This window comes from Phalangium opilio, unplaced genomic scaffold (assembly GCF_054372755.1).
Source record: "Phalangium opilio isolate 3A_F unplaced genomic scaffold, DU_Popi_V2 ptg000352l_1, whole genome shotgun sequence".
Lineage (NCBI taxonomy): Eukaryota > Metazoa > Arthropoda > Arachnida > Opiliones > Phalangiidae > Phalangium > Phalangium opilio.
Genome location: NW_028324228.1, coordinates 8728519 through 8755835, shown reverse-complemented (window position 1 = coordinate 8755835; position 27317 = coordinate 8728519). Strand labels below are relative to the sequence as shown.

General features: G+C 45.7%; 19 non-coding genes across 19 annotated transcripts; all 19 read left to right on the top strand.

Annotated features, from left to right (window-relative positions):
- Nucleotides 1-418: 418 nt before the first annotated feature.
- Nucleotides 419-491, top strand: TRNAN-GUU (transfer RNA asparagine (anticodon GUU)). Its single transcript has one exon. It is a non-coding gene; the product is annotated as a tRNA-Asn (tRNA).
- Nucleotides 492-1005: 514 nt separating this feature from the next.
- On the top strand, nucleotides 1006-1078 carry TRNAN-GUU (transfer RNA asparagine (anticodon GUU)). The gene has a single exon. It is a non-coding gene; the product is annotated as a tRNA-Asn (tRNA).
- Nucleotides 1079-2617: 1539 nt separating this feature from the next.
- On the top strand, nucleotides 2618-2690 carry TRNAN-GUU (transfer RNA asparagine (anticodon GUU)). Its single transcript has one exon. It is a non-coding gene; the product is annotated as a tRNA-Asn (tRNA).
- A 661-nt stretch (nucleotides 2691-3351) lies between these two features.
- On the top strand, nucleotides 3352-3424 carry TRNAN-GUU (transfer RNA asparagine (anticodon GUU)). The gene has a single exon. It is a non-coding gene; the product is annotated as a tRNA-Asn (tRNA).
- A 1099-nt stretch (nucleotides 3425-4523) lies between these two features.
- TRNAS-GCU (transfer RNA serine (anticodon GCU)) lies at nucleotides 4524-4596 on the top strand. The gene has a single exon. It is a non-coding gene; the product is annotated as a tRNA-Ser (tRNA).
- Nucleotides 4597-6283: 1687 nt separating this feature from the next.
- On the top strand, nucleotides 6284-6356 carry TRNAN-GUU (transfer RNA asparagine (anticodon GUU)). Its single transcript has one exon. It is a non-coding gene; the product is annotated as a tRNA-Asn (tRNA).
- A 367-nt stretch (nucleotides 6357-6723) lies between these two features.
- Nucleotides 6724-6796, top strand: TRNAS-GCU (transfer RNA serine (anticodon GCU)). Its single transcript has one exon. It is a non-coding gene; the product is annotated as a tRNA-Ser (tRNA).
- Nucleotides 6797-8776: 1980 nt separating this feature from the next.
- On the top strand, nucleotides 8777-8849 carry TRNAN-GUU (transfer RNA asparagine (anticodon GUU)). Its single transcript has one exon. It is a non-coding gene; the product is annotated as a tRNA-Asn (tRNA).
- Nucleotides 8850-9804: 955 nt separating this feature from the next.
- Nucleotides 9805-9877, top strand: TRNAN-GUU (transfer RNA asparagine (anticodon GUU)). Its single transcript has one exon. It is a non-coding gene; the product is annotated as a tRNA-Asn (tRNA).
- Nucleotides 9878-12297: 2420 nt separating this feature from the next.
- On the top strand, nucleotides 12298-12370 carry TRNAN-GUU (transfer RNA asparagine (anticodon GUU)). The gene has a single exon. It is a non-coding gene; the product is annotated as a tRNA-Asn (tRNA).
- Nucleotides 12371-13321: 951 nt separating this feature from the next.
- TRNAS-GCU (transfer RNA serine (anticodon GCU)) lies at nucleotides 13322-13394 on the top strand. The gene has a single exon. It is a non-coding gene; the product is annotated as a tRNA-Ser (tRNA).
- A 1100-nt stretch (nucleotides 13395-14494) lies between these two features.
- Nucleotides 14495-14567, top strand: TRNAS-GCU (transfer RNA serine (anticodon GCU)). Its single transcript has one exon. It is a non-coding gene; the product is annotated as a tRNA-Ser (tRNA).
- Nucleotides 14568-15375: 808 nt separating this feature from the next.
- On the top strand, nucleotides 15376-15448 carry TRNAN-GUU (transfer RNA asparagine (anticodon GUU)). Its single transcript has one exon. It is a non-coding gene; the product is annotated as a tRNA-Asn (tRNA).
- Nucleotides 15449-16987: 1539 nt separating this feature from the next.
- TRNAN-GUU (transfer RNA asparagine (anticodon GUU)) lies at nucleotides 16988-17060 on the top strand. Its single transcript has one exon. It is a non-coding gene; the product is annotated as a tRNA-Asn (tRNA).
- A 953-nt stretch (nucleotides 17061-18013) lies between these two features.
- Nucleotides 18014-18086, top strand: TRNAN-GUU (transfer RNA asparagine (anticodon GUU)). Its single transcript has one exon. It is a non-coding gene; the product is annotated as a tRNA-Asn (tRNA).
- A 2274-nt stretch (nucleotides 18087-20360) lies between these two features.
- On the top strand, nucleotides 20361-20433 carry TRNAN-GUU (transfer RNA asparagine (anticodon GUU)). Its single transcript has one exon. It is a non-coding gene; the product is annotated as a tRNA-Asn (tRNA).
- A 221-nt stretch (nucleotides 20434-20654) lies between these two features.
- On the top strand, nucleotides 20655-20727 carry TRNAN-GUU (transfer RNA asparagine (anticodon GUU)). The gene has a single exon. It is a non-coding gene; the product is annotated as a tRNA-Asn (tRNA).
- A 1687-nt stretch (nucleotides 20728-22414) lies between these two features.
- Nucleotides 22415-22487, top strand: TRNAN-GUU (transfer RNA asparagine (anticodon GUU)). The gene has a single exon. It is a non-coding gene; the product is annotated as a tRNA-Asn (tRNA).
- A 221-nt stretch (nucleotides 22488-22708) lies between these two features.
- On the top strand, nucleotides 22709-22781 carry TRNAN-GUU (transfer RNA asparagine (anticodon GUU)). The gene has a single exon. It is a non-coding gene; the product is annotated as a tRNA-Asn (tRNA).
- Nucleotides 22782-27317: the final 4536 nt, after the last annotated feature.

The following is a 27317-nucleotide window of genomic DNA, read 5'->3' as shown; positions in this document are numbered from 1 at the left end:
GCGTTCGGCTGTTAACTAATAGGTTGGTGGTTCGAGCCCACCCGGGAGCGGAGTTGTGAAATCTCACAGGTAACGTAAAAATACAAAGTTTTTCCACAATACCTGACGAACATTTAATCTTTGTGCTTCCGTTGCGCAATGGTTAACGCCGTCGGCTGTTAACCGAAAGGTTTGTGGTTCGAGCCCATCCGGGAGCGGTGTTTTGAAGTCTCTGATGTGACGTAAAAAGTCAGAGTTTTTCCACAATACCTGACGACCATTTCATTTCTGAGCTTCCTCGGCTCGAAGGTTAGCGCGTTCGGATGTTAACCAAAAGGTTGGTGGTTCGAGCCCACCCGGCTGCCGTGTTGTGAAGTCTCAAATGTAACGTAAAAAGCCAAAGTTTTTCCACAATACCTGACGACCGTTTAATTTTTAAGCTTCCGTGGCGCAATGGTTAGCGCGTTCGGCTGTTAACCGAAAGGTTGGTGGTTCGAGCCCACCCGGGAGCGGTGTTGTGAAATCTCACATGTAACGTAAAAATCCAAAGTTTTTCCACATTACCTGACGAACATTTAATCTTTGGGCTTCCGTTGCGCAATGGTTAACGCCGTCGGCTGTTAACCGAAAGGTTGGTGGTTCGAGCCCATCCGGGAGCGGTGTTGTGAGGTCTTAGATGTAACGTAAAATTCAGAGTTTTTTAAAAATAACTGACGAACATTTAATTTTTGGGCTTCCGTGGCGCAATGGTTAGCGCGTTCGGCTGTTAACCGAAAGGTTGGTGGTTCGAGCCCATCCGGGAGCGGTGTTGTGAAGTCTCAGATGTGACGTAAAAAGTCAAAGTTTTTCCACAATACCTGACGACCATTTCATTTCTGATCTTCCTTGGCTCCATGGTTAGCGTGTTCGGATGTTAAGCTTAAGGTTGGTGGTTCGAGCCCACCCGGGAGCAGTGTTGTGAAGTCTCAAATGTAACGTAAAAAGCCAAAGTTTTTCCACAATACCTGACGACCGTTTAATTTTTGAGCTTCCGTGGCGCAATGGTTAGCGCGTTCGGCTGTTAACCGAAAGGTTGGTGGTTCGAGCCCACCCGGGAGCGGTGTTGTGAAATCTCACATGTAACGTAAAAATCCAAAGTTTTTCCACAATACCTGACGAACATTTAATCTTTGGGCTTCCGTTGCGCAATGGGTAACGCCGTCGGCTGCTAACCGAAAGATTGGTGGTTCGAGCCCATCCGGGAGCGGTGTTGTGAGGTCTTAGATGTAACGTACAATTCAGAGTTTTTCCACAATACCTGACGACCATTTCATTTCTGAGCTTCCTTGGCTCCATGATTAGCGTGTTCGGATGTTAAGCTTAAGGTTGGTGGTTCGAGCCCACCCGGGAGCAGTGTTGTGAAGTCTCAAATGTAACGTAAAAAGCCAAAGTTTTTCCACAATACCTGACGACCATTTCATTTCTGAGCTTCCTTGGCTCCATGGTTAGCGTGTTCGGATGTTAAGCTTAAGGTTGGTGGTTCGAGCCCACCCGGGAGCAGTGTTGTGAAGTCTCAAATGTAACGTAAAAAGCCAAAGTTTTTCCACAATACCTGACGACCATTTAATTTTAGGGCTTCCGTGGCTCAATGGTTAACGCCGTCGGCTGTTAACCGAAAGGTTGGTGGTTCGAGCCCATCTGGGAGCGGTGTTGTGAGGTCTTAGATGTAACGTAAAATTCAGAGTTTTTTAAAAATAACTGACGAACATTTAATTTTTGGGCTTCCGTGGCGCAATGGTTAGCGCGTTCGGCTGTTAACCGAAAGGTTGGTGGTTCGAGCCCATCCGTGAGCGGTGTTGTGAGGTCTCAGATGTGACGTAAAATCAAAGTTTTTCCACAATACCTGACGACCATTTCATTTCTGAGCTTCCTTGGCTCCATGGTTAGCGTGTTCGGATGTTAAGCTTAAGGTTGGTGGTTCGAGCCCACCCGGGAGCAGTGTTGTGAAGTCTCAAATGTAACGTAAAAAGCCAAAGTTTTTCCACAATACCTGACGACCATTTAATTTTTGGGCTTCCGTGGCTCAATGGTTAGCGCGTTCGGCTGTTAACTAATAGGTTGGTGGTTCGAGCCAACCCGGGAGCGGAGTTGTGAAATCTCACAGGTAACGTAAAAATCCAAAGTTTTTCCACAATACCTGACGAACATTTAATCTTAGGGCTTCCGTTGCGCAATGGTTAACGCCGTCGGCTGTTAACCGAAAGGTTGGTGGTTCGAGCCCATCCGGGAGCGGTGTTGTGAGGTCTTAGATGTAACGTAAAATTCAGAGTTTTTTAAAAATATCTGACGAACATTTAATTTTTGGGCTTCCGTGGCGCAATGGTTAGCGCGTTCAGCTCTTATTCAAAAGGTTTGTGGTTCGAGCCCATCCGGGAGCGGTGTTTTGAAGTCTCTGATGTGACGTAAAAAGTCAGAGTTTTTCCACAATACCTGACGACCATTTCATTTCTGAGCTTCCTTGGCTCGAAGGTTAGCGCGTTCGGATGTTAACCAAAAGGTTGGTGGTTCGAACCCACCCGGCTGCCGTGTTGTGAAGTCTCAAATGTAACGTAAAAAGCCAAAGTTTTTCCACAATACCTGACGACCGTTTAATTTTTGGGCTTCCGTGGCGCAATGGTTAGCGCGTTCGGCTGTTAACCGAAAGGTTGGTGGTTCGAGCCCACCCGGGAGCGGTGTTGTGAGATCTCAAACGTAATGTCAAATGCCAAAGTTTTTCCACAATACCTGACGACCATTTAATTTTTGAGCTTCCCTGGCGCAATGGTTAGCGCGTTCGGCTGTTAACCGAAAAGTTGGTGGTTCGAGCCCACCCGGGAGCGGTGTTGTGAAATCTCACATGTAACGTAAATATCCAAAGTTTTTCCACAATACCTGACGAACATTTAATCCTTGGGCTTCCGTTGCGCAATGGTTAACGCCGTCGGCTGTTAACCGAAAGGTTGGTGGTTCGAGCCCATCCGGGAGCGGTGTTGTGAGGTCTTAGATGTAACGTAAAATTCAGAGTTTTTTAAAAATATCTGACGAACATTTAATTTTTGGGCTTCCGTGGCGCAATGGTTAGCGCGTTCAGCTCTTATTCAAAAGGTTTGTGGTTCGAGCCCATCCGGGAGCGGTGTTTTGAAGTCTCTGATATGACGTAAAAAGCCAGAGTTTTTCCACAATACCTGACGACCATTTCATTTCTGAGCTTCCTTGGCTCGAAGGTTAGCGCGTTCGGATGTTAACCAAAAGGTTGGTGGTTCGAGCCCACCCGGCTGCCGTGTTGTGAAGTCTCAAATGTAACGTAAAAAGCCAAAGTTTTTCCACAATACCTGACGACCATTTAATTTTTGAGCTTCCGTGGCGCAATGGTTAGCGCGTTCGGCTGTTAACCGAAAGGTTGGTGGTTCGAGCCCACCCGGGAGCGGTGTTGTGAAATCTCAAACGTAATGTCAAATGCCAAAGTTTTTCCACAATACCTGACGACCATTTAATTTTTGAGCTTCCCTGGCGCAATGGTTAGCGCGTTCGGCTGTTAACCGAAAGGTTGGTGGTTCGAGCCCACCCGGGAGCGGTGTTGTGAAATCTCACATGTAACGTAAAAATCCAAAGTTTTTCCACAATACCTGACGAACATTTAATCTTTGGGCTTCCGTTGCGCAATGGTTAACGCCGTCGGCTGTTAACCGAAAGGTTGGTGGTTCGAGCCCATCCGGGAGCGGTGTTGTGAGGTCTTAGATGTAACGTAAAATTCAGAGTTTTTTAAAAATATCTGACGAACATTTAATTTTTGGGCTTCCGTGGCGCAATGGTTAGCGCGTTCAGCTGTTATTCAAAATGTTTGTGGTTCGAGCCCATCCGGGAGCGGTGTTTTGAAGTCTCTGATGTGACGTAAAAAGTCAGAGTTTTTCCACAATACCTGACGACCATTTCATTTCTGAGCTTCCTTGGCTCGAAGGTTAGCGCGTTCGGATGTTAACCAAAAGGTTGGTGTTTCGAGCCCACCCGGCTGCCGTGTTGTGAAGTCTCAAATGTAACGTAAAAAGCCAAAGTTTTTCCACAATACCTGACGACCGTTTAATTTTTGAGCTTCCGTGGCGCAATGGTTAGCGCGTTCGGCTGTTAACCGAAAGGTTGGTGGTTCCAGCCCACCCGGGAGCGGTGTTGTGAGATCTCAAACGTAATGTCAAATGCCAAAGTTTTTCCACAATACCTGACGACCATTTAATTTTTGAGCTTCCGTGGCGCAATGGTTAGCGCGTTCGGCTGTTAACCGAAAGGTTGGTGGTTCGAGCCCACCCGGGACCGTGTTGTGAGGTCTTAGATGTAACGTAAAATTCAGAGTTTTTTAAAAATAACTGACGAACATTTAATTTTTGGGCTTCCTTGGCTCCATGGTTAGCGTGTTCGGATGTTAAGCTTAAGGTTGGTGGTTCGAGCCCATCCGGGAGCGGTGTTGTGAGGTCTTATATGTAACGTAAAATTCAGAGTTTTTTAAAAATAACTGACGAACATTTAATTTTTGGGCTTCCGTGGCGCAATGGTTAGCGCGTTCGGCTGCTAACCGAAAGTTTGGTGGTTCGAGCCCATCCGGGAGCGGTGTTGTGAAGTCTCAGATGTGACGTAAAAAGTCAAAGTTTTTCCACAATACCTGACGACCATTTCATTTCTGAGCTTCCTTGGCTCCATGGTTAGCGTGTTCGGATGTTAAGCTTAAGGTTGGTGGTTCGAGCCCACCCGGGAGCAGTGTTGTGAAGTCTCAAATGTAACGTAAAAAGCCAAAGTTTTTCCACAATACCTGACGACCATTTAATTTTTGTGCTTCCGTGGCTCAATGGTTAGCGCGTTCGGCTGTTAACTAATAGGTTGGTGGTTCGAGCCCACCCGGGAGCGGAGTTGTGAAATCTCACAGGTAACGTAAAAATCCAAAGTTTTTCCACAATACCTGACGAACATTTAATCTTTGGACTTCCGTTGCGCAATGGTTAACGCCGTCGGCTGTTAACCGAAAGGTTGGTGGTTCGAGCCCATCCGGGAGCGGTGTTGTGAGGTCTTAGATGTAACGTAAAATTCAGAGTTTTTTAAAAATATCTGACGAACATTTAATTTTTGGGCTTCCGTGGCGCAATGGTTAGCGCGTTCAGCTGTTATTCAAAATGTTTGTGGTTCGAGCCCATCCGGGAGCGGTGTTTTGAAGTCTCTGATGTGACGTAAAAAGTCAGAGTTTTTCCACAATACCTGACGACCATTTCATTTCTGAGCTTCCTTGGCTCGAAGGTTAGCGCGTTCGGATGTTAACCAAAAGGTTGGTGTTTCGAGCCCACCCGGCTGCCGTGTTGTGAGATCTCAAACGTAATGTCAAATGCCAAAGTTTTTCCACAATACCTGACGACCATTTAATTTTTGAGCTTCCGTGGCGCAATGGTTAGCGCGTTCGGCTGTTAACCGAAAGGTTGGTGGTTCGAGCCCACCCGGGACCGTGTTGTGAGGTCTTAGATGTAACGTAAAATTCAGAGTTTTTTAAAAATAACTGACGAACATTTAATTTTTGGGCTTCCTTGGCTCCATGGTTAGCGTGTTCGGATGTTAAGCTTAAGGTTGGCGGTTCGAGCCCACCCGGGAGCAGTGTTGTGAAGTCTCAAATGTAACGTAAAAAGCCAAAGTTTTTCCACAATACCTGACGACCATTTAATTTTTGGGCTTCCGTGGCTCAATGGTTAGCGCGTTCGGCTGTTAACTAATAGGTTGGTGGTTCGAGCCAACCCGGGAGCGGAGTTGTGAAATCTCACACGTAACGTAAAAATCCAAAGTTTTTCCACAATACCTGACGAACATTTAATCTTAGGGCTTCCGTTGCGCAATGGTTAACGCCGTCGGCTGTTAACCGAAAGGTTGGTGGTTCGAGCCCATCCGGGAGCGGTGTTGTGAGGTCTTAGATGTAACGTAAAATTCAGAGTTTTTTAAAAATATCTGACGAACATTTAATTTTTGGGCTTCCGTGGCGCAATGGTTAGCGCGTTCAGCTCTTATTCAAAAGGTTTGTGGTTCGAGCCCATCCGGGAGCGGTGTTTTGAAGTCTCTGATATGACGTAAAAAGTCAGAGTTTTTCCACAATACCTGACGACCATTTCATTTCTGAGCTTCCTTGGCTCGAAGGTTAGCGCGTTTGGATGTTAGCCAAAAGGTTGGTGGTTCGAGCCCACCCGGCTGCCGTGTTGTGAAGTCTCAAATGTAACGTAAAAAGCCAAAGTTTTTCCACAATACCTGACGACCGTTTAATTTTTGGGCTTCCGTGGCGCAATGGTTAGCGCGTTCGGCTGTTAACCGAAAGGTTGGTGGTTCGAGCCCACCCGGGAGCGGTGTTGTGAGATCTCAAACGTAATGTCAAATGCCAAAGTTTTTCCACAATACCTGACGACCATTTAATTTTTGAGCTTCCCTGGCGCAATGGTTAGCGCGTTCGGCTGTTAACCGAAAGGTTGGTGGTTCGAGCCCACCCGGGAGCGGTGTTGTGAAATCTCACATGTAACGTAACAATCCAAAGTTTTTCCACAATACCTGACGAACATTTAATCTTTGGGCTTCCGTTGCGCAATGGTTAACGCCGTCGGCTGTTAACCGAAAGGTTGGTGGTTCGAGCCCATCCGGGAGCGGTGTTGTGAGGTCTTAGATGTAACGTAAAATTCAGAGTTTTTTAAAAATAACTGACGAACATTTAATTTTTGGGCTTCCGTGGCGCAATGGTTAGCGCGTTCGGCTGCTAACCGAAAGTTTGGTGGTTCGAGCCCATCCGGGAGCGGTGTTGTGAAGTCTCAGATGTGACGTAAAAAGTCAAAGTTTTTCCACAATACCTGACGACCATTTCATTTCTGAGCTTCCTTGGCTCCATGGTTAGCGTGTTCGGATGTTAAGCTTAAGGTTGGTGGTTCGAGCCCACCCGGGAGCAGTGTTGTGAAGTCTCAAATGTAACGTAAAAAGCCAAAGTTTTTCCACAATACCTGACGACCATTTAATTTTTGGGCTTCCGTGGCTCAATGGTTAGCGCGTTCGGCTGTTAACTAATAGGTTGGTGGTTCGAGCCCACCCGGGAGCGGAGTTGTGAAATCTCACAGGTAACGTAAAAATCCAAAGTTTTTCCACAATACCTGACGAACATTTAATCTTTGGACTTCCGTTGCGCAATGGTTAACGCCGTCGGCTGTTAACCGAAAGGTTGGTGGTTCGAGCCCATCCGGGAGCGGTGTTGTGAGGTCTTAGATGTAACGTAAAATTCAGAGTTTTTTAAAAATATCTGACGAACATTTAATTTTTGGGCTTCCGTGGCGCAATGGTTAGCGCGTTCAGCTGTTATTCAAAATGTTTGTGGTTCGAGCCCATCCGGGAGCGGTGTTTTGAAGTCTCTGATGTGACGTAAAAAGTCAGAGTTTTTCCACAATACCTGACGACCATTTCATTTCTGAGCTTCCTTGGCTCGAAGGTTAGCGCGTTCGGATGTTAACCAAAAGGTTGGTGTTTCGAGCCCACCCGGCTGCCGTGTTGTGAAGTCTCAAATGTAACGTAAAAAGCCAAAGTTTTTCCACAATACCTGACGACCGTTTAATTTTTGAGCTTCCGTGGCGCAATGGTTAGCGCGTTCGGCTGTTAACCGAAAGGTTGGTGGTTCCAGCCCACCCGGGAGCGGTGTTGTGAGATCTCAAACGTAATGTCAAATGCCAAAGTTTTTCCACAATACCTGACGACCATTTAATTTTTGAGCTTCCGTGGCGCAATGGTTAGCGCGTTCGGCTGTTAACCGAAAGGTTGGTGGTTCGAGCCCACCCGGGACCGTGTTGTGAGGTCTTAGATGTAACGTAAAATTCAGAGTTTTTTAAAAATAACTGACGAACATTTAATTTTTGGGCTTCCTTGGCTCCATGGTTAGCGTGTTCGGATGTTAAGCTTAAGGTTGGTGGTTCGAGCCCACCCGGGAGCAGTGTTGTGAAGTCTCAAATGTAACGTAAAAAGCCAAAGTTTCTCCACAATACCTGACGACCATTTAATTTTTGGGCTTCCGTGGCTCAATGGTTAGCGCGTTCGGCTGTTAACTAATAGGTTGGTGGTTCGAGCCCACCCGGGAGCGGAGTTGTGAAATCTCACAGGTAACGTAAAAATCCAAAGTTTTTCCACAATACCTGACGAACATTTAATCTTTGGGCTTCCGTTGCGCAATGGTTAACGCCGTCGGCTGTTAACCGAAAGGTTGGTGGTTCGAGCCCATCCGGGAGCGGTGTTGTGAGGTCTTAGATGTAACGTAAAATTCAGAGTTTTTTAAAAATACCTGACGAACATTTAATCTTTGGGCTTCCGTGGCTCAATGGTTAGCGCGGTCGGCTGTTAACCGAAAGGTTGGTGGTTCGAGCCCATCCGGGAGCGGTGTTGTGAGGTCTTAGATGTAACGTAAAATTCAGAGTTTTTTAAAAATAACTGACGAACATTTAATTTTTGGGCTTCCGTGGCGCAATGGTTAGCGCGTTCGGCTGTTAACCGAAAGGTTGGTGGTTCGAGCCCATCCGGGAGCGGTGTTGTGAAGTCTCAGATGTGACGTAAAAAGTCAAAGTTTTTCCACAATACCTGACGACCATTTCATTTCTGATCTTCCTTGGCTCCATGGTTAGCGTGTTCGGATGTTAAGCTTAAGGTTGGTGGTTCGAGCCCACCCGGGAGCAGTGTTGTGAAGTCTCAAATGTAACGTAAAAAGCCAAAGTTTTTCCACAATACCTGACGACCGTTTAATTTTTGAGCTTCCGTGGCGCAATGGTTAGCGCGTTCGGCTGTTAACCGAAAGGTTGGTGGTTCGAGCCCACCCGGGAGCGGTGTTGTGAAATCTCACATGTAACGTAAAAATCCAAATTTTTTCCACAATACCTGACGAACATTTAATCTTTGGACTTCCGTTGCGCAATGGTTAACGCCGTCGGCTGTTAACCGAAAGGTTGGTGGTTCGAGCCCATCCGGGAGCGGTGTTGTGAGGTCTTAGATGTAACGTAAAATTCAGAGTTTTTTAAAAATATCTGACGAACATTTAATTTTTGGGCTTCCGTGGCGCAATGGTTAGCGCGTTCAGCTGTTATTCAAAATGTTTGTGGTTCGAGCCCATCCGGGAGCGGTGTTTTGAAGTCTCTGATGTGACGTAAAAAGTCAGAGTTTTTCCACAATACCTGACGACCATTTCATTTCTGAGCTTCCTTGGCTCCATGGTTAGCGTGTTCGGATGTTAAGCTTAAGGTTGGTGGTTCGAGCCCACCCGGGAGCATTGTTGTGAAGTCTCAAATGTAACGTAAAAAGCCAAAGTTTTTCCACAATACCTGACGACCATTTAATTTTTGGGCTTCCGTGGCTCAATGGTTAGCGCGTTCGGCTGTTAACTAATAGGTTGGTGGTTCGAGCCCACCCGGGAGCGGAGTTGTGAAATCTCACAGGTAACGTAAAAATACAAAGTTTTTCCACAATACCTGACGAACATTTAATCTTTGGGCTTCCGTTGCGCAATGGTTAACGCCGTCGGCTGTTAACCGAAAGGTTGGTGGTTCGAGCCCATCCGGGAGCGGTGTTGTGAAGTCTCAGATGTGACGTAAAAAGTCAAAGTTTTTCCACAATACCTGACGACCATTTCATTTCTGATCTTCCTTGGCTCCATGGTTAGCGTGTTCGGATGTTAAGCTTAAGGTTGGTGGTTCGAGCCCACCCGGGAGCAGTGTTGTGAAGTCTCAAATGTAACGTAAAAAGCCAAAGTTTTTCCACAATACCTGACGACCGTTTAATTTTTGAGCTTCCGTGGCGCAATGGTTAGCGCGTTCGGCTGTTAACCGAAAGGTTGGTGGTTCGAGCCCACCCGGGAGCGGTGTTGTGAAATCTCACATGTAACGTAAAAATCCAAATTTTTTCCACAATACCTGACGAACATTTAATCTTTGGACTTCCGTTGCGCAATGGTTAACGCCGTCGGCTGTTAACCGAAAGGTTGGTGGTTCGAGCCCATCCGGGAGCGGTGTTGTGAGGTCTTAGATGTAACGTAAAATTCAGAGTTTTTTAAAAATATCTGACGAACATTTAATTTTTGGGCTTCCGTGGCGCAATGGTTAGCGCGTTCAGCTGTTATTCAAAATGTTTGTGGTTCGAGCCCATCCGGGAGCGGTGTTTTGAAGTCTCTGATGTGACGTAAAAAGTCAGAGTTTTTCCACAATACCTGACGACCATTTCATTTCTGAGCTTCCTTGGCTCCATGGTTAGCGTGTTCGGATGTTAAGCTTAAGGTTGGTGGTTCGAGCCCACCCGGGAGCATTGTTGTGAAGTCTCAAATGTAACGTAAAAAGCCAAAGTTTTTCCACAATACCTGACGACCATTTAATTTTTGGGCTTCCGTGGCTCAATGGTTAGCGCGTTCGGCTGTTAACTAATAGGTTGGTGGTTCGAGCCCACCCGGGAGCGGAGTTGTGAAATCTCACAGGTAACGTAAAAATACAAAGTTTTTCCACAATACCTGACGAACATTTAATCTTTGGGCTTCCGTTGCGCAATGGTTAACGCCGTCGGCTGTTAACCGAAAGGTTGGTGGTTCGAGCCCATCCGAGAGCGGTGTTGTGAGGTCTTAGATGTAACGTAAAATTCAGAGTTTTTTAAAAATATCTGACGAACATTTAATTTTTGGGCTTCCGTGGCGAAATGGTTAGCGCGTTCAGCTGTTATTCAAAAGGTTTGTGGTTCGAGCCCATCCGGAAGCGGTGTTTTGAAGTCTCTGATGTGACGTAAAAAGTCAGAGTTTTTCCACAATACCTGACGACCATTTCATTTCTGAGCTTCCTTGGCTCGAAGGTTAGCGCGTTCGGATGTTAACCAAAAGGTTGGTGGTTCGAGCCCACCCGGCTGCCGTGTTGTGAAGTCTCAAATGTAACGTAAAAAGCCAAAGTTTTTCCACAATACCTGACGACCGTTTAATTTTTGAGCTTCCGTGGCGCAATGGTTAGCGCGTTCGGCTGTTAACCGTAAGGTTGGTGGTTCGAGCCCACCCGGGAGCGGTGTTGTGAGATCTCAAACGTAATGTCAAATGCCAAAGTTTTTCCACAATACCTGACGACCATTTAATTTTTGAGCTTCCGTGGCGCAATGGTTAGCGCGTTCGGCTGTTAAACGAAAGGTTGGTGGTTCGAGCCCACCCGGGAGCGGTGTTGTGAATTTTCACATGTAACGTAAAAATCCAAAGTTTTTCCACAATACCTGACGAACATTTAATCTTTGGGCTTCCGTTGCGCAATGGTTAACGCCGTCGGCTGTTAACCGAAAGGTTGGTGGTTCGAGCCCATCTGGGAGCGGTGTTGTGAGGTCTTAGATGTAACGTAAAATTCAGAGTTTTTTAAAAATAACTGACGAACATTTAATTTTTGGGCTTCCGTGGCGCAATGGTTAGCGCGTTCGGCTGTTAACCGAAAGGTTGGTGGTTCGAGCCCATCCGTGAGCGGTGTTGTGAGGTCTCAGATGTGACGTAAAATCAAAGTTTTTCCACAATACCTGACGACCATTTCATTTCTGAGCTTCCTTGGCTCCATGGTTAGCGTGTTCGGATGTTAAGCTTAAGGTTGGTGGTTCGAGCCCACCCGGGAGCAGTGTTGTGAAGTCTCAAATGTAACGTAAAAAGCCAAAGTTTTTCCACAATACCTGACGACCATTTAATTTTTGGGCTTCCGTGGCTCAATGGTTAGCGCGTTCGGCTGTTAACTAATAGGTTGGTGGTTCGAGCCAACCCGGGAGCGGAGTTGTGAAATCTCACAGGTAACGTAAAAATCCAAAGTTTTGCCACAATACCTGACGAACATTTAATCTTAGGGCTTCCGTTGCGCAATGGTTAACGCCGTCGGCTGTTAACCGAAAGGTTGGTGGTTCGAGCCCATCCGGGAGCGGTGTTGTGAGGTCTTAGATGTAACGTAAAATTCAGAGTTTTTTAAAAATATCTGACGAACATTTAATTTTTGGGCTTCCGTGGCGCAATGGTTAGCGCGTTCAGCTCTTATTCAAAAGGTTTGTGGTTCGAGCCCATCCGGGAGCGGTGTTTTGAAGTCTCTGATGTGACGTAAAAAGTCAGAGTTTTTCCACAATACCTGACGACCATTTCATTTCTGAGCTTCCTTGGCTCGAAGGTTAGCGCGTTCGGATGTTAACCAAAAGGTTGGTGGTTCGAGCCCACCCGGCTGCCGTGTTGTGAAGTCCCAAATGTAACGTAAAAAGCCAAAGTTTTTCCACAATACCTGACGACCGTTTAATTTTTGGGCTTCCGTGGCGCAATGGTTAGCGCGTTCGGCTGTTAACCGAAAGGTTGGTGGTTCGAGCCCACCCGGGAGCGGTGTTGTGAGATCTCAAACGTAATGTCAAATGCCAAAGTTTTTCCACAATACCTGACGACCATTTAATTTTTGAGCTTCCCTGGCGCAATGGTTAGCGCGTTCGGCTGTTAACCGAAAGGTTGGTGGTTCGAGCCCACCCGGGAGCGGTGTTGTGAAATCTCACATGTAACGTAAATATCCAAAGTTTTTCCACAATACCTGACGAACATTTAATCCTTGGGCTTCCGTTGCGCAATGGTTAACGCCGTCGGCTGTTAACCGAAAGGTTGGTGGTTCGAGCCCATCTGGGAGCGGTGTTGTGAGGTCTTAGATGTAACGTAAAATTCAGAGTTTTTTAAAAATAACTGACGAACATTTAATTTTTGGGCTTCCGTGGCGCAATGGTTAGCGCGTTCGGCTGTTAACCGAAAGGTTGGTGGTTCGAGCCCATCCGTGAGCGGTGTTGTGAGGTCTCAGATGTGACGTAAAATCAAAGTTTTTCCACAATACCTGACGACCATTTCATTTCTGAGCTTCCTTGGCTCCATGGTTAGCGTGTTCGGATGTTAAGCTTAAGGTTGGTGGTTCGAGCCCACCCGGGAGCAGTGTTGTGAAGTCTCAAATGTAACGTAAAAAGCCAAAGTTTTTCCACAATACCTGACGATCATTTAATTTTTGGGCTTCCGTGGCTCAATGGTTAGCGCGTTCGGCTGTTAACTAATAGGTTGGTGGTTCGAGCCAACCCGGGAGCGGAGTTGTGAAATCTCACAGGTAACGTAAAAATCCAAAGTTTTTCCACAATACCTGACGAACATTTAATCTTTGGGCTTCCGTTGCGCAATGGTTAACGCCGTCGGCTGTTAACCGAAAGGTTGGTGGTTCGAGCCCATCCGGGAGCGGTGTTGTGAGGTTTTGATGTAACGTAAAATTCAGAGTTTTTTAAAAATAACTGACGAACATTTAATTTTTGGGCTTCCGTGGCGCAATGGTTAGCGCGTTCGGCTGCTAACCGAAAGGTTGGTGGTTCGAGCCCATCCGGGAGCGGTGTTGTGAAGTCTCAGATGTGACGTAAAAAGTCAAAGTTTTTCCACAATACCTGACGACCATTTCATTTCTGAGCTTCCTTGGCTCCATAATTAGCGTGTTCGGATGTTAAGCTTAAGGTTGGTGGTTCGAGCCCACCCGGGAGCAGTGTTGTGAAGTCTCAAATGTAACGTAAAAAGCCAAAGTTTTTCCACAATACCTGACGACCATTTAATTTTTGGGCTTCCGTGGCTCAATGGTTAGCGCGTTCGGCTGTTAACTAATAGGTTGGTGGTTCGAGCCCACCCGGGAGCGGAGTTGTGAAATCTCACAGGTAACGTAAAAATCCAAAGTTTTTCCACAATACCTGACGAACATTTAATCTTTGGACTTCCGTTGCGCAATGGTTAACGCCGTCGGCTGTTAACCGAAAGGTTGGTGGTTCGAGCCCATCCGGGAGCGGTGTTGTGAGGTCTTAGATGTAACGTAAAATTCAGAGTTTTTTAAAAATATCTGACGAACATTTAATTTTTGGGCTTCCGTGGCGCAATGGTTAGCGCGTTCAGCTGTTATTCAAAAGGTTTGTGGTTCGAGCCCATCCGGGAGCGGTGTTTTGAAGTCTCGAATGTGACGTAAAAAGTCAGAGTTTTTCCACAATACCTGACGACCATTTCATTTCTGAGCTTCCTTGGCTCCATGGTTAGCGTGTTCGGATGTTAAGCTTAAGGTTGGTGGTTCGAGCCCACCCGGGAGCAGTGTTGTGAAGTCTCAAATGTAACGTAAAAAGCCAAAGTTTTTCCACAATACCTGACGATCATTTAATTTTTGGGCTTCCGTGGCTCAATGGTTAGCGCGTTCGGCTGTTAACTAATAGGTTGGTGGTTCGAGCCAACCCGGGAGCGGAGTTGTGAAATCTCACAGGTAACGTAAAAATCCAAAGTTTTTCCACAATACCTGACGAACATTTAATCTTTGGGCTTCCGTTGCGCAATGGTTAACGCCGTCGGCTGTTAACCGAAAGGTTGGTGGTTCGAGCCCATCCGGGAGCGGTGTTGTGAGGTTTTGATGTAACGTAAAATTCAGAGTTTTTTAAAAATAACTGACGAACATTTAATTTTTGGGCTTCCGTGGCGCAATGGTTAGCCCGTTCGGCTGCTAACCGAAAGGTTGGTGGTTCGAGCCCATCCGGGAGCGGTGTTGTGAAGTCTCAGATGTGACGTAAAAAGTCAAAGTTTTTCCACAATACCTGACGACCATTTCATTTCTGAGCTTCCTTGGCTCCATGGTTAGCGTGTTCGGATGTTAAGCTTAAGGTTGGTGGTTCGAGCCCACCCGGGAGCAGTGTTGTGAAGTCTCAAATGTAACGTAAAAAGCCAAAGTTTTTCCACAATACCTGACGACCATTTAATTTTTGGGCTTCCGTGGCTCAATGGTTAGCGCGTTCGGCTGTTAACTAATAGGTTGGTGGTTCGAGCCCACCCGGGAGCGGAGTTGTGAAATCTCACAGGTAACGTAAAAATCCAAAGTTTTTCCACAATACCTGACGAACATTTAATCTTTGGACTTCCGTTGCGCAATGGTTAACGCCGTCGGCTGTTAACCGAAAGGTTGGTGGTTCGAGCCCATCCGGGAGCGGTGTTGTGAGGTCTTAGATGTAACGTAAAATTCAGAGTTTTTTAAAAATATCTGACGAACATTTAATTTTTGGGCTTCCGTGGCGCAATGGTTAGCGCGTTCAGCTGTTATTCAAAAGGTTTGTGGTTCGAGCCCATCCGGGAGCGGTGTTTTGAAGTCTCTGATGTGACGTAAAAAGTCAGAGTTTTTCCACAATACCTGACGACCATTTCATTTCTGAGCTTCCTTGGCTCGAAGGTTAGCGCGTTCGGATGTTAACCAAAAGGTTGGTGGTTCGAGCCCACCCGGCTGCCGTGTTGTGAAGTCTCAAATGTAACGTAAAAAGCCAAAGTTTTTCCACAATACCTGACGACCGTTTAATTTTTGAGCTTCCGTGGCGCAATGGTTAGCGCGTTCGGCTGTTAACCGAAAGGTTGGTGGTTCGAGCCCACCCGGGAGCGGTGTTGTGAGATCTCAAACGTAATGTCAAATGCCAAAGTTTTTCCACAATACCTGACGACCATTTAATTTTTGAGCTTCCGTGGCGCAATGGTTAGCGCGTTCGGCTGTTAACCGAAAGGTTGGTGGTTCGAGCCCACCCGGGACCGTGTTGTGAGGTCTTAGATGTAACGTAAAATTCAGAGTTTTTTAAAAATAACTGACGAACATTTAATTTTTGGGCTTCCTTGGCTCCATGGTTAGCGTGTTCGGATGTTAAGCTTAAGGTTGGTGGTTCGAGCCCACCCGGGAGCAGTGTTGTGAAGTCTCAAATGTAACGTAGAAAGCCAAAGTTTCTCCACAATACCTGACGACCAATTAATTTTTGGGCTTCCGTGGCTCAATGGTTAGCGCGTTCGGCTGTTAACTAATAGGTTGGTGGTTCGAGCCCACCCGGGAGCGGAGTTGTGAAATCTCACAGGTAACGTAAAAATCCAAAGTTTTTCCACAATACCTGACGAACATTTAATCTTTGGGCTTCCGTTGCGCAATGGTTAACGCCGTCGGCTGTTAACCGAAAGGTTGGTGGTTCGAGCCCATCCGGGAGCGGTGTTGTGAGGTCGTAGATGTAACGTAAAATTCAGAGTTTTTTAAAAATACCTGACGAACATTTAATCTTTGGGCTTCCGTGGCGCAATGGTTAGCGCGTTCGGCTGTTAACTGAAAGGTTGGTGGTTCGAGACCATCCGGGAGCGGTGTTGTGAGGTCTCAGATGTGACGTAAAAAGTCAAAGTTTTTCCACAATACCTGACGACCATTTAATTTTTGAGCTTCCGTGGCGCAATGGTTAGCGCGTTCGGATGTTAACCGAAAGGTTGGTGGTTCGAGCCCATCCGGGAGCGGTGTTGTGAGGTCTCAGATGTGACGTAAAAAGTCAAAGTTTTTCCACAATACCTGACGAACATTTAATATTTGGGCTTCCGTTGCGCAATGGTTAACGCCGTCGGCTGTTAACCGAAAGGTTGGTGGTTCGAGCCCATCCGGGAGCGGTGTTGTGAGGTCTTAGATGTAACGTAAAATTCAGAGTTTTTTAAAAATAACTGACGAACATTTAATTTTTGGGCTTCCGTGGCGCAATGGTTAGCGCGTTCGGCTGTTAACCGAAAGGTTGGTGGTTCGAGCCCATCCGGGAGCGGTGTTGTGAGGTCTTAGATGTAACGTAAAATTCAGAGTTTTTTAAAAATACCTGACGAACATTTAATCTTTGGGCTTCTGTGGCGCAATGGTTAGCGCGTTCGGCTGTTAACCGAAAGGTTGGTGGTTCGAGCCCACCCGGGAGCGGTGTTGTGAGCTCTCACATGTAACGTAAAAAGCCAAAGTGTTTCCACAATACCCGACGACCATTTAATTTTTGGGCTTCCGTGGCGCAATGGTTAGCGCGTTCGGCTGTTAACCGAAAGGTTGGTGGTTCGACCCCACCCGGGAGCGGTGTTGTGAGCTCTGACATGTAACGTAAAAAGCAAAAGTGTTTCCACAATACCCGACGACCATTTATTTTTTGGGCTTCCGTGGCGCAATGGTTAGCGCGTTCGGCTGTTAACCGAAAGGTTGGTGGTTCGAGCCCACCCGGGAGCGGTGTTGTGAAATCTCACATGTAACGTAAAAATCCAAAGTTTTTCCACAATACCTGACGAACTTTAATCTTTGGGCTTCCGTTGCGCAATGGTTAACGCCGTCGGCTGTTAACCGAAAGGTTGGTGGTTCGAGCCCATCCGGGAGCGGTGTTGTGAGGTCTTAGATGTAACGTAAAATTCAGAGTTTTTTAAAAATAAGTGACGAACATTTAATTTTTGGGCTTCCGTGGCGCAATGGTTAGCGCGTTCGGCTGTTAACCGAAAGGTTGGTGGTTCGAGCCCATCCGGGAGCGGTGTTGTGAGGTCTTAGATGTAACGTAAAATTCAGAGTTTTTTAAAAATACCTGACGAACATTTAATCTTTGGGCTTCTGTGGCGCAATGGTTAGCGCATTCGGCTGTTAACCGAAAGGTTGGTGGTTCGAGCCCACCCGGGAGCGGTGTTGTGAGCTCTCACATGTAACGTAAAAAGCCAAAGTGTTTCCACAATACCCGACGACCATTTAATTTTTGGGCTTCCGTGGCGCAATGGTTAGCGCGTTCGGCTGTTAACCGAAAGGTTGGTGGTTCGAGCCCATCCGGGAGCGGTGTTGTGAGGTCTTAGATGTAACGTAAAATTTAGAGTTTTTTAAAAATAACTGACGAACATTTAATTTTTGGGCTTCCGTGGCGCATTGGTTAGAGCGTTCAGCTGTTAACCGAAAGGTTGGTGGTTCGAGCCCACCCGGGAGCGGTGTTGTGAGCTCTCACATGTAACTTAAAAAGCCAAAGTTTTTCCACAATACCTGACGAACATTTAATCTTTTGGGCTTCCGTTGCGCAATGGTTAACGCCGTCGGATGTTAACCAAAAGGTTGGTGGTTCGACCCCACCCGGCTGCCGTGTTGTGAAGTCTCAAATGTAACGAAAAAAGCCAAAGTTTTTCCACAATACCTGACGACCGTTTAATTTTTGAGCTTCCGTGGCGCAATGGTTAGCGCGTTCGGCTGTTAACCGAAAGGTTGGTGGTTCGAGCCCACCCGGGAGCGGTGTTGTGAGATCTCAAACGTAATGTCAAATGCCAAAGTTTTTCCACAATACCTGACGACCATTTAATTTTTGAGCTTCCGTGGCGCAATGGTTAGCGCGTTCGGCTGTTAACCGAAAGGTTGGTGGTTCGAGCCCATCCGGGAGCGGTGTTGTGAGGTCTTAGATGTAACGTAAAATTCAGAGTTTTTTAAAAATACCTGACGAACATTTAATCTTTGGGCTTCTGTGGCGCAATGGTTAGCGCGTTCGGCTGTTAACCGAAAGGTTGGTGGTTCGAGCCCACCCGGGAGCGGTGTTGTGAGCTCTCACATGTAACGTAAAAAGCCAAAGTGTTTCCACAATACCCGACGACCATTTAATTTTTGGGCTTCCGTGGCGCAATGGTTAGCGCGATCGGCTGTTAACCGAAAGGTTGGTGGTTCGACCCCACCCGGGAGCGGTGTTGTGAGCTCTCACATGTAACGTAAAAAGCCAAAGTGTTTCCACAATACCCGACGACCATTTAATTTTTGGGCTTCCGTGGCGCAATGGTTAGCGCGTTCGGCTGTTAACCGAAAGGTTGGTGGTTCGAGCCCATCCGTGAGCGGTGTTGTGAGGTCTCAGATGTGACGTAAAAAGTCAAAGTTTTTCCACAATACCTGACGAACATTTAATCTTTGGGCTTCCGTTGCGCAATGGTTAACGCCGTCGGCTGTTAACCGAAAGGTTGGTGGTTCGAGCCCATCCGGGAGCGGTGTTGTGAGGTCTTAGATGTAACGTAAAATTCAGAGTTTTTTAAAAATAACTGACGAACATTTAATTTTTGGGCTTCCGTGGCGCATTGGTTAGAGCGTTCAGCTGTTAACCGAAAGGTTGGTGGTTCGAGCTCACCCGGGAGCGGTGTTGTGAGCTCTCACATGTAACTTAAAAAGCCAAAGTTTTTCCACAATACCTGACGAACATTTAATCTTTTGGGCTTCCGTTGCGCAATGGTTAACGCCGTCGGATGTTAACCAAAAGGTTGGTGGTTCGACCCCACCCGGCTGCCGTGTTGTGAAGTCTCAAATGTAACGTAAAAAGCCAAAGTTTTTCCACAATACCTGACGACCGTTTAATTTTTGAGCTTCCGTGGCGCAATGGTTAGCGCGTTCGGCTGTTAACCGAAAGGTTGGTAGTTCGAGCCCACCCGGGAGCGGTGTTGTGAGATCTCAAACGTAATGTCAAATGCCAAAGTTTTTCCACAATACCTGACGACCATTTAATTTTTGAGCTTCCGTGGCGCAATGGTTAGCGCGTTCGGCTGTTAACCGAAAGGTTGGTGGTTCGAGCCCACCCGGGACCGTGTTGTGAGGTCTTAGATGTAACGTAAAATTCAGAGTTTTTTAAAAATAACTGACGAACATTTAATTTTTGGGCTTCCTTGGCTCCATGGTTAGCGTGTTCGGATGTTAAGCTTAAGGTTGGTGGTTCGAGCCCACCCGGGAGCAGTGTTGTGAAGTCTCAAATGTAACGTAAAAAGCCAAAGTTTTTCCACAATACCTGACGACCATTTAATTTTTGGGCTTCCGTGGCTCAATGGTTAGCGCGTTCGGCTGTTAACTAATAGGTTGGTGGTTCGAGCCCACCCGGGAGCGGAGTTGTGAAATCTCACAGGTAACGTAAAAATCCAAAGTTTTTCCACAATACCTGACGAACATTTAATCTTTGGGCTTCCGTTGCGCAATGGTTAACGCCGTCGGCTGTTAACCGAAAGGTTGGTGGTTCGAGCCCATCCGGGAGCGGTGTTGTGAGGTCTTAGATGTAACGTAAAATTCAGAGTTTTTTAAAAATACCTGACGAACATTTAATCTTTGGGCTTCCGTGGCGCAATGGTTAGCGCGTTCGGCTGTTAACTGAAAGGTTGGTGGTTCGAGACCATCCGGGAGCGGTGTTGTGAGGTCTCAGATGTGACGTAAAAAGTCAAAGTTTTTCCACAATACCTGACGACCATTTAATTTTTGAGCTTCCGTGGCGCAATGGTTAGCGCGTTCGGCTGTTAACCGAAAGGTTGGTGGTTCGAGCCCATCCGGGAGCGGTGTTGTGAGGTCTCAGATGTGACGTAAAAAGTCAAAGTTTTTCCACAATACCTGACGAACATTTAATCTTTGGGCTTCCGTTGCGCAATGGTTAACGCCGTCGGCTGTTAACCGAAAGGTTGGTGGTTCGAGCCCATCCGGGAGCGGTGTTGTGAGGTCTTAGATGTAACGTAAAATTCAGAGTTTTTTAAAAATAACTGACGAACATTTAATTTTTGGGCTTCCGTGGCGCAATGGTTAGCGCGTTCGGCTGTTAACCGAAAGGTTGGTGGTTCGAGCCCACCCGGGAGCGGTGTTGTGAGCTCTCACATGTAACGTAAAAAGCCAAAGTGTTTCCACAAAACCCGACGACCATTTAATTTTTGGGCTTCCGTGGCGCAATGGTTAGCGCGTTCGGCTGTTAACCGAAAGGTTGGTGGTTCGACCCCACCCGGGAGCGGTGTTGTGAGCTCTGACATGTAACGTAAAAAGCCAAAGTGTTTCCACAATACCCGACGACCATTTAATTTTTGGGCTTCCGTGGCGCAATGGTTAGCGCGTTCGGCTGTTAACCGAAAGGTTGGTGGTTCGAGCCCACCCGGGAGCGGTGTTGTGAAATCTCACATGTAACGTAAAAATCCAAAGTTTTTCCACAATATCTGACGAACATTTAATCTTTGGGCTTCCGTTGCGCAATGGTTAACGCCGTCGGCTGTTAACCGAAAGGTTGGTGGTTCGAGCCCATCCAGGAGCGGTGTTGTGAGGTCTTAAATGTAACGTAAAATTCAGAGTTTTTTAAAAATACCTGACGAACATTTAATCTTTGGGCTTCTGTGGCGCAATGGTTAGCGCGTTCGGCTGTTAACCGAAAGGTTGGTGGTTCGAGCCCACCCGGGAGCGGTGTTGTGAGCTCTCACATGTAACTTAAAAAGCCAAAGTTTTTCCACAATACCTGACGAACATTTAATCTTTTGGGCTTCCGTTGCGCAATGGTTAACGCCGTCGGATGTTAACCAAAAGGTTGGTGGTTCGACCCCACCCGGCTGCCGTGTTGTGAAGTCTCAAATGTAACGTAAAAAGCCAAAGTTTTTCCACAATACCTGACGACCGTTTAATTTTTGAGCTTCCGTGGCGCAATGGTTAGCGCGTTCGGCTGTTAACCGAAAGGTTGGTAGTTCGAGCCCACCCGGGAGCGGTGTTGTGAGATCTCAAACGTAATGTCAAATGCCAAAGTTTTTCCACAATACCTGACGACCATTTAATTTTTGAGCTTCCGTGGCGCAATGGTTAGCGCGTTCGGCTGTTAACCGAAAGGTTGGTGGTTCGAGCCCACCCGGGACCGTGTTGTGAGGTCTTAGATGTAACGTAAAATTCAGAGTTTTTTAAAAATAACTGACGAACATTTAATTTTTGGGCTTCCTTGGCTCCATGGTTAGCGTGTTCGGATGTTAAGCTTAAGGTTGGTGGTTCGAGCCCACCCGGGAGCAGTGTTGTGAAGTCTCAAATGTAACGTAAAAAGCCAAAGTTTTTCCACAATACCTGACGACCATTTAATTTTTGGGCTTCCGTGGCTCAATGGTTAGCGCGTTCGGCTGTTAACTAATAGGTTGGTGGTTCGAGCCCACCCGGGAGCGGAGTTGTGAAATCTCACAGGTAACGTAAAAATCCAAAGTTTTTCCACAATACCTGACGAACATTTAATCTTTGGGCTTCCGTTGCGCAATGGTTAACGCCGTCGGCTGTTAACCGAAAGGTTGGTGGTTCGAGCCCATCCGGGAGCGGTGTTGTGAGGTCTTAGATGTAACGTAAAATTCAGAGTTTTTTAAAAATACCTGACGAACATTTAATCTTTGGGCTTCCGTGGCGCAATGGTTAGCGCGTTCGGCTGTTAACTGAAAGGTTGGTGGTTCGAGACCATCCGGGAGCGGTGTTGTGAGGTCTCAGATGTGACGTAAAAAGTCAAAGTTTTTCCACAATACCTGACGACCATTTAATTTTTGAGCTTCCGTGGCGCAATGGTTAGCGCGTTCGGCTGTTAACCGAAAGGTTGGTGGTTCGAGCCCATCCGGGAGCGGTGTTGTGAGGTCTCAGATGTGACGTAAAAAGTCAAAGTTTTTCCACAATACCTGACGAACATTTAATCTTTGGGCTTCCGTTGCGCAATGGTTAACGCCGTCGGCTGTTAACCGAAAGGTTGGTGGTTCGAGCCCATCCGGGAGCGGTGTTGTGAGGTCTTAGATGTAACGTAAAATTCAGAGTTTTTTAAAAATAACTGACGAACATTTAATTTTTGGGCTTCCGTGGCGCAATGGTTAGCGCGTTCGGCTGTTAACCGAAAGGTTGGTGGTTCGAGCCCACCCGGGAGCGGTGTTGTGAGCTCTCACATGTAACGTAAAAAGCCAAAGTGTTTCCACAAAACCCGACGACCATTTAATTTTTGGGCTTCCGTGGCGCAATGGTTAGCGCGTTCGGCTGTTAACCGAAAGGTTGGTGGTTCGACCCCACCCGGGAGCGGTGTTGTGAGCTCTGACATGTAACGTAAAAAGCCAAAGTGTTTCCACAATACCCGACGACCATTTAATTTTTGGGCTTCCGTGGCGCAATGGTTAGCGCGTTCGGCTGTTAACCGAAAGGTTGGTGGTTCGAGCCCACCCGGGAGCGGTGTTGTGAAATCTCACATGTAACGTAAAAATCCAAAGTTTTTCCACAATACCTGACGAACATTTAATCTTTGGGCTTCCGTTGCGCAATGGTTAACGCCGTCGGCTGTTAACCGAAAGGTTGGTGGTTCGAGCCCATCCGGGAGCGGTGTTGTGAGGTCTTAGATGTAACGTAAAATTCAGAGTTTTTTAAAAATACCTGACGAACATTTAATCTTTGGGCTTCTGTGGCGCAATGGTTAGCGCGTTCGGCTGTTAACCGAAAGGTTGGTGGTTCGAGCCCACCCGGGAGCGGTGTTGTGAAATCTCACATGTAACGTAAAAATCCAAAGTTTTTCCACAATACCTGACGAACATTTAATCTTTGGGCTTCCGTTGCGCAATGGTTAACGCCGTCGGCTGTTAACCGAAAGGTTGGTGGTTCGAGCCCATCCGGGAGCGGTGTTGTGAGGTCTTAGATGTAACGTAAAATTCAGAGTTTTTTAAAAATAACTGACGAACATTTAATTTTTGGGCTTCCGTGGCGCAATGGTAAGCGCGTTCGGCTGTTAACCGAAAGGTTGGTGGTTCGAGCCCATCCGGGAGCGGTGTTGTGAGGTCTTAGATGTAACGTAAAATTCAGAGTTTTTTAAAAATACCTGACGAACATTTAATCTTTGGGCTTCTGTGGCGCAATGGTTAGCGCGTTCGGCTGTTAACCGAAAGGTTGGTGGTTCGAGCCCACCCGGGAGCGGTGTTGTGAGCTCTCACATGTAACGTAAAAAGCCAAAGTGTTTCCACAATACCCGACGACCATTTACTTTTTGGGCTTCCGTGGCGCAATGATTAGCGCGTTCGGCTGTTAACCGAAAGGTTGGTGGTTCGAGCCCACCCGGGAGCGGTGTTGTGAAATCTCACATGTAACGTAAAAATCCAAAGTTTTTCCACAATACCTGACGAACATTTAATCTTTGGGCTTCCGTTGCGCAATGGTTAACGCCGTCGGCTGTTAACCGAAAGGTTGGTGGTTCGAGCCCATCCGGGAGCGGTGTTGTGAGGTCTTAGATGTAACGTAAAATTCAGAGTTTTTTAAAAATACCTGACGAACATTTAATCTTTGGGCTTCTGTGGCGCAATGGTTAGCGCGTTCGGCTGTTAACCGAAAGGTTGGTGGTTCGAGCCCACCCGGGAGCGGTGTTGTGAAATCTCACATGTAACGTAAAAATCCAAAGTTTTTCCACAATACCTGACGAACATTTAATCTTTGGGCTTCCGTTGCGCAATGGTTAACGCCGTCGGCTGTTAACCGAAAGGTTGGTGGTTCGAGCCCATCCGGGAGCGGTGTTGTGAGGTCTTAGATGTAACGTAAAATTCAGAGTTTTTTAAAAATAACTGACGAACATTTAATTTTTGGGCTTCCGTGGCGCAATGGTAAGCGCGTTCGGCTGTTAACCGAAAGGTTGGTGGTTCGAGCCCATCCGGGAGCGGTGTTGTGAGGTCTTAGATGTAACGTAAAATTCAGAGTTTTTTAAAAATACCTGACGAACATTTAATCTTTGGGCTTCTGTGGCGCAATGGTTAGCGCGTTCGGCTGTTAACCGAAAGGTTGGTGGTTCGAGCCCACCCGGGAGCGGTGTTGTGAGCTCTCACATGTAACGTAAAAAGCCAAAGTGTTTCCACAATACCCGACGACCATTTAATTTTTGGGCTTCCGTGGCGCAATGGTTAGCGCGTTCGGCTGTTAACCGAAAGGTTGGTGGTTCGAGCCCATCCGTGAGCGGTGTTGTGAGGTCTCAGATGTGACGTAAAAAGTCAAAGTTTTTCCACAATACCTGACGAACATTTAATCTTTGGGCTTCCGTTGCGCAATGGTTAACGCCGTCGGCTGTTAACCGAAAGGTTGGTGGTTCGAGCCCATCCGGGAGCGGTGTTGTGAGGTCTTAGATGTAACGTAAAATTCAGAGTTTTTTAAAAATAACTGACGAACATTTAATTTTTGGGCTTCCGTGGCGCAATGGTTAGAGCGTTCAGCTGTTAACCGAAAGGTTGGTGGTTCGAGCCCACCCGGGAGCGGTTTTGTGAGCTCTCACATGTAACGTAAAAAGCCAAAGTTTTTCCACAATACCTGACGAACATTTAATCTTTTGGGCTTCCGTTGCGCAATGGTTAACGCCGTCGGCTGTTAACCGAAAGGTTGGTGGTTCGAGCCCATCCGGGAGCGGTGTTGTGAGGTCTTAGATGTAACGTAAAATTCAGAGTTTTTTAAAAATAACTGACGAACATTTAATTTTTGGGCTTCCGTGGCGCAATGGTTAGAGCGTTCAGCTGTTATTCAAAAGGTTTGTGGTTCGAGCCCATCCGGGAGCGGTGTTGTGAAGTCTCAGATGTGACGTAAAAAGTCAAAGCTTTTCCACAATACCTGACGAACATTTAATCTTTGGGCTTCCGTTGCACAATGGTTAACGCCGTCGGCTGTTAACCGAAAGGTTGGTGGTTCGAGCCCATCCGGGAGCGATGTTGTGAGGTCGTAGATGTAACGAAAAATTCAGAGTTTTTTAAAAATAACTGACGAACATTTAATTTTTGGGCTTCCGTGCCGCAATGGTTAGCGCGTTCGGCTGTTAACCGCTCCCGGATGGGCTCGAACCACCAACCTTTCGGTTAACAGCCGAACGCACTAAGCATTGCGACACAGAAGCTTAAAATTTAAAATGTTGTCAGGTATTGTGGAAAAACTTTGACTTTTTACGTTACTTATAACACTTCACACTAACGGCCCAGCGTGGTCTCTAACCACCAACCTTTCGGTTAACAGCCGAACGCGCTAACCATGGCGCCACAGATGCCCGGAAATTAAGTGGTCGTCAGGTATTGTGGAAAAACTTTGACTTTTTTCGGTTCATCTGAGACCTCACAACACCGCTCCCGGATGGGCTCGAACCACCAACCTTTCGGTTAACAGCCGAACGCACTAAGCAAGCTTTCGTGGCGCTTTGTGATGGTTTCATTGGTTATATTTGAAAATAGTGAAAAAATTCTCAAAATGTGCTTCTCTGGTCGAGAAACGTCGATTTTGAAAATGTTATTAAAAATCGAGGTACATTTTTATTTATTGATCAATCGAGATGAAATCACTTTTAATGAGTATTTTATAGGTAATTAAGCTGAATTCGGTCATAAAGATGTCCAGAAAATAATGCATTAAAAAGTGTACCGAAAAAATCGCATGTTTTTTTTCTTCAGGATACAAAATCCGTGACAACGATTTCTTATTGAAAATTGAATTTGAACAGTTTTTTGAATGAATATCGTTACATTTGCTTGAATTAAAGCAAAAAGTACAAAAATAATGGTTTCATTGGTTATATTTGAAAATAGTGAAAACATTCTCAAAATGTGCTTCTCTGGTCGAGAAACGTCGATTTTGAAAATGTTATTAAAAATCGAGGTACATTTTTATTTATTGATCAATCGAGATGAAATCACTTTTAATGAGTATTTTATAAGTATTTAAGCTAAATTCGATCAAAAATTTGTCCAGAAAAAAATGCATTCAAAAGTGTATCGAAAAAATCGCATGTTTTTTTTCTTCAAGATACAAAATCCGTGAACACGATTTCTAAGTGAAAATTGAATTTTAACAGTTTTTTGAATGAATATCGTTACATTTGCTTGAATTAAAGCAAAAAGTACAAAAACTATGGTTTCAGTAATTATATTTGAAAATAGTGAAAAAATTCTCAAAATGTGCTTCTCTGGTCGAGAAACGTCGATTTTGAAAATGTTATTAAAAATCGAGGTACATTTTTATTTATTGATCAATCGAGATGAAATCACTTTTAATGAGTATTTTATAAGTATTTAAGCTAAATTCGGTCAAAAATTTGTCCAGAAAAAAATGCATTCAAAAGTGTATCGAAAAAATCGCATGTTTTTTTTCTTCAAGATACAAAATCCGTGAACACGATTTCTAAGTGAAAACTGAATTTTAACAGTTTTTTGAATGAATATCGTTACATTTGCTTGAATTAAAGCAAAAAGTACAAAAACTATGGTTTCAGTAATTATATTTGAAAATAGTGAAAAAATTCTCAAAATGTGCTTCTCTGGTCGAGAAACGTCGATTTTGAAAATGTTATTAAAAATCGAGGTACATTTTTATTTATTGATCAATCGAGATGAAATCACTTTTAATGAGTATTTTATAGGTAATTAAGCTGAATTCGGTCATAAAGATGTCCAGAAAATAATGCATTAAAAAGTGTACCGAAAAAATCGCATGTTTTTTTTCTTCAGGATACAAAATCCGTGACAACGATTTCTTATTGAAAATTGAATTTGAACAGTTTTTTGAATGAATATCGTTACATTTGCTTGAATTAAAGCAAAAAGTACAAAAATAATGGTTTCATTGGTTATATTTGAAAATAGTGAAAACATTCTCAAAATGTGCTTCTCTGGTCGAGAAACGTCGATTTTGAAAATGTTATTAAAAATCGAGGTACATTTTTATTTATTGATCAATCGAGATGAAATCACTTTTAATGAGTATTTTATA